Source organism: Pinus tabuliformis, chromosome 4_1, assembly GCF_031772625.1.
Source record: "Pinus tabuliformis cultivar Carrire ecotype Pingquan chromosome 4_1, CPIR1, whole genome shotgun sequence".
Lineage (NCBI taxonomy): Eukaryota > Viridiplantae > Streptophyta > Pinopsida > Pinales > Pinaceae > Pinus > Pinus tabuliformis.
Window position 1 is genome coordinate 168,096,558 of NC_142303.1, and position 5,656 is coordinate 168,102,213.

The following is a 5,656-nucleotide window of genomic DNA, read 5'->3' on the forward strand; positions in this document are numbered from 1 at the left end:
CAGAAAATCCAGGACTTGTTGCAAAAAGGGAACATCTGACCAATTTCCTCACCTTGTGGGAGCCTGATTATACTTGTATAGAAGAAGGATGGGACTCGGAGGCTCTACATTGAATATCGGGCACTAAAGATAATCACTGGCACGAAAAGGTATTTAATCCCATGGATTGATGACTCTCTGGACCAACTCAAGTGGCCTAAGTATTTCAACAACATTGATCTGAAGTCTGGCTATCACCAAGTACCAATAGAGCCCACAGATGTATGGAATACCTCCTTCAAATCCAGGTAAGGCATTTTTGAATGGTTGGTTATGCCCTTCGGGTTGAGAAATTCCCCTGCTACTTTTATGAGGCTAATGGATGACATCTTGCGACCCTTCACCAAATCATTCATGTTTTTTTTATTTGGACAATCTCCTCATCTTCACCAAGAGTTGGGAAGAACACTTGCAACACATTTGACATGTCTTTCAAACCCTTCGGACAAACGAATTGTGTTCCAAATTGGAGAAATGCACCTTTGGCATGAGCCAGGTCCAATATCTAGGTTACATCATAGATGGGCATGGTGTGTGATGAGCCCCGAAAATGGATAATTATATGGGCTCATTCAACCTCTTAATTCAATTTAATCCACCATTCTCATTTAGTTTCTTTCATTTTTTTGATTATATTTATGCTAATAGAGTGAATTGGGTTAGTCATTATGCCAACAAGTCTAATGGGTGCTTTGTGCAGATTTTAGTCAATTTTGAGACAAAATCAAAAGTTTTAATGAGCACTTGGCAGCCAAATTCATGGAAGAACAAGGGAGAGGATTTGTAAGAAGGTATCCCCTTGATTTATGGGCCCTTACCTTGAATTCTCCACCATCAGCTCGGAGTTCAAGGGTCACCAAATCAATTATCACAAGGGCAGTTGAGCAAGTGCTAGTAAAAGTGCTATTAACTACAAGTTTTGGCAGCCGAGTTCCTAAAGCTTAGGAGGGATGTTGGGGTCCTCAATTTGTATAAATAAGAGGGCTTAGGGCCTCATTTCAGTTATTCACTTTGTAGGAGAAGTTAGCTAGTTTGTAGTTCGATTTTAGTCAGTAGCTTAGCTTTGCATTTTAGCACATTTTCAAGCTTTCCCTTGTGGACAGTTTTTGATGTAACTCTTCTTTTCTTGCTCAATAAAGATGAATCCATCTTTGCACCAGCTCTAAATCTCTCTTAGGAGGCTGTAGCTCTTGGGGTTGGGCCCATCTCAAGTGCCCAGTACCTCCTTTGTTTACTTTTATGTGTCTTCGCTGCATTCTTAGAATAAAATATGCTATTTAGATTTAAATCTTTTTTTTTTTTTAGGTTGCTTTTGATGATTAAAAAGGCTTTTCATGTTCAGATTTAGTTGATAGGTTAATATCAGGGAAGATATTTAGAAAAGGGGCCATCAAGCACCTCTGATTTCACCCCTCACTCAGTGGGATCAGGAGCTGGGATCAAGGTGACCTTGCTGCCACCAAAAACACTGTCTTTGCTTCGCCATGCAATCATTAGTGTTCGATTTTTAATTGCAGAAGTTGGTTACATGTTTAGATTCTTGATTGCTTCATTTCATAGTTATTATACATGGTTTCATTGCAAATAAAATTATGTTCATTCTCTTTACTGTTAGCTAGATCAGATTAGGTTAACGTAACAAGGTCTCGGTTTTTCAAGTCATTGTTGGTTCAGTTTGAGAAATAACTTGCAGATCACTTGTATTACCTCTCTATCTACCTTTCCTCCATCAGATAATCTGATCCAACCCTTAATCCATGATTCCTACCCTTCATTGGCCATACTTTCCCCCTCTGCCCTAATTTCTACATTCTTGTGCATCATTACTCCCTCCACCCTTGAACCAAATCCAATCACTCCTTAGCCTCATGCACCACGTCCTAGACCTCCTCACACCCTTATCTCACCTCCATACCCACTTCTTCACCTTTTTTCCTTCATCAACCCTCCAAAATCCCCTTTCTGAACATCCTGTAGAAAATTACAGAACATTCTGTAGAAATTCCAGAACATCCTGTAGAACCCCTGCAGACTTCCTGTAGAAGCTCACGAATGAGGTTTCTTGATATCCAAACTCTGTGAAACTTTCTGGAAGGGTGTTAGGAACCCCTTAGGCCCTCTCTGAACCTTCCCGACCTCCTCCAAGCATTTCCTCTCGCCAATCCAGCTCTGCACAGTCAAAACAATCAAATCGCATGCATGATAATTCAGGCAACTTATTCAAAAATATAAAAAGATGTTTTTTTCAGATGTTACTGTAGAAGTAGCTTAGATACATGTATTTACCTTCCTAGAAGTCAATGGAATTTCTTTCAGTAGCTTGCATCCTCTTTCTTGCATCAGTAGGGATAGCTGGTAAAATTAGGGTTTGCTTGGGTTTACATTTCCTTTCAGCTTTCCAGTTTCTTTCTACAAGTAGATCAACCTTCTTTGAGTTAGCTTTCGTCCATCAGTTAAAAAGCTTCTTCTCAGAGCTCATAGAAGTTGGCTTAAGCTCCTAGCAAACTTGTGCCAGCTGACCAAGTGACAGCTATGACAAGAGCTAGTACTTGTGCATACAGCACCGTCACTTCCAAGTTTGTTACGAACTACCGGGTTGATAAAATTAAAGAAGGGAGTTCCAGGAGTTGCAGCATTATTGTTGCAATACTGGGGCCCACCACTCTTTTTGGCGCCATTGCTGGGCAAGCGTCAGAGTATTGGTGATTGCTGCTTTTCTTCTATTTTCCACTACAACCTTCTGCTAAGTAGTTTATTTCATTTCCATTATGCAATTTCGTTTCTGCGAAAGTAGATTATCATTGCCCGCTTTCATAGCTTAGCATTTCAATTCCGCAATTTCAATTCTGCAAGTGTAGATTAGCATTTCAATTCCACAATTTCAATTCTGCAAGCGTAGACTAGCATTTCATTCCTGCAATTTCATTTGAGAAAAATATATTAGTCCTTTCCTGCTTTCATTTCAATTCCACATTTTCATTTCAGCAAGATAGTTAGTTGCAGTTCAATTTATTTTAGTTTTGTAGGTACAAGCATAAAAAAGCAAAAATCAACCAAAAATATTTCCTTTCATGCCTTGTAGGAGTAGAGATAATTAAAAAAAATGATTTCACAACACCCCCACTACTTCACACAGCCAACCTTCTCTCTTCTTCGATGGCTATGATTAAAGAACCCTTAGGTGGACAGCAAGACATATTTGAACAACCTCAAGGGAAGAAGAAGAAGAAAACATTCCTCTCGAGCAAATGGCTACAAGCAAAAATGTTGGGAGCAGTACCTTGTCCAAAAATGAATTTGAAAATCAGATGGAAGATTTCAAGAGTGATATGAGGCAGTTTCTTGCCATGCAACTGGATACCTTACAAATCCAAAGGAAGCAAGAGGAAGCCAAGAGGGCTTTGGTCATCTTTTGTCCTAGGTACACTAGAAAGCATCCAAGGAACAAATGTCCAATGCACTCCCTAGAAGTGTGTTTCGTCTGTGAAGAATACCATCCTATGAATCAGTGCCCTTCCTTGCCTAGACTTAAAACTGCATATCAGAAAACCAAAGGAGCCACTAAATCACTCTATTATATGAACCAAAGGAGGTCACATGGACCCATACCTTACCAGCAAGGAATGTAAGGGACATCCCAGACCTATTACGACCCCTATCAAGCCACTTCCATGCCTTCTTGGGGTCCCCCTACTCATCCTTCCTGGTCCACACCCCCTCCTTGGTCGTATCCTCCTCACTACCATGCTTCTCCAGTTGCTCATTCGTTTCAGTCTTATGCTCAACCACAGCCTCAGTGGAATGCACCTCATCAGGGGTGGAGGCCCCAGTACAACTCTCATCTTGCTCATTTTCCTCCGCCACCTGCCCAACCACAACCACATCCACATCCATCTCAGATATACACCCCCACTCAACTACCCATACCACCATTCCCAAACCTGCCCATTGGAGCAGCTCAACACAATTGCAATGTTGAGACACAACATGTCCAAATGACTTCTCTTGAGCTCAATGATCTTCACCGTAGCTCAGGAAGAGTGTTGCAAAACAAAGAATATATTGACAACATTGAAGGACCAAAGGTAAAAGAAGATTTAAAAGAGGAGATCAAAGCACCATGGGCTGCACTTGATGAAGATAAGACATCAGAAGCAGATATCAAGAAAGCTCCCTCATGGTTACCATCAAACCCTCCATGTAGTCAAGAGAAAAATCAGCAAAAAGAGGAAGATTTGAGGGTCATGATAGAAGGTGACACGAAGAATGATCCAGATCAGCAAAAGGACCAAGGATATCAGAGCTATATTGAGATATGGTTCCAGACAGTCACTAAGTTGCAGCAATTTTCTCTTCTTCAGCTATGTTTGATCCCTTCAAAGTCAAATCATTTGGTCTCTGAAATCCGGATAGCTGTCAAAGCATGCATCTCAAGCCGCCACATCATCTTGTCTCTAATCTCGATGTGCACATGGCTCCATTGGAAGTATTCTTATACTTGAAAAGAATTTTGTTTTTCAAGTAGGGTAGGGTAGAAAAAAGAGAAAAAAGAAAAATGAAAAATGAAAAAAATGGAAATAAGAGGAAAAATCTAAGGTGAAAACCCCCTCGGAGGCGCCTTAGATTGGCTCATTGATTGGAAACCTCCTTGAGACGGTCAATGGGTTGGAAAAAAGAAGCAAAAAAAGAGAAAAGAAAAAAGAGAATAAGATCCCTAGGTGAAAACCTCCCTTGGAGGCGCCCAAGGTAGGAAATTAGGGTGAAAACCTCCATGAGGCGCCCTAGTTGTTTTCAAAAATAAAAAACAAAAAAAAGAAAAAAGAGAGCAAGACTAATCTCTGTGAAAAATTGCAGGTTGCAGTGAATACTTTGCAGGAAACGAAGGGTGCACAAAACGAGGACAGGAGTCTGTACCAGGCTCCAGGACATCCCTTCAGACACTCCCTCCATGGCCACTCACCTCTCCTAGGATTTGGTCACATTCAGGTCAAGATTTGGCTTTCTACAGGAAGCTCCAGGCTTTTCTACAAGAAGTTCCAGGCGTTTCTACAGGAAGTTCTGAAACATCCTGTAGAACCTTCAGACGAACCAAATTCAATTTTAAAAGGGAATCTGAGGGTTGGAATCTGTTGGTTAGGCTTGCAAGCACCCCTGTTTCCATCCCTCACCTTTCTCCATCATTTTTTCCACCTCATTGTGCTTCTACAGGAAGTTCCTGTAGAAATTAAAGGATGCTAGAAATGGATTTCAAAAAGGTAGTTTGGAAAACATGATTGCTTCCTCAAGGGTTCAGAAGTCCTCCCGCAATCTTCAAACTCCTCCTCCATCATCTCCATGCCTACATCACAGCCCAAGCTCATTTTTTTTACCATGCAAAAAACTTACAGAATGCTTTCAAGAAAAAAAATACATAGAACAGAATTTGTTTTTTCCCTAGCTTGAAAACCGTGCATCCATTTGCAAAACTATTGCAGGGAGAGTTGCATAGGGACAATGGCAACATGCCCGAGCAATTTCAGCCCATTCTAGTGCACGGTTTCCAAGAAATCAGCCTCCATCACCTCATCCATTTTTTCATTTTCTCCATATCCATGCATTTGTTTCAAAGCCTGTTCCA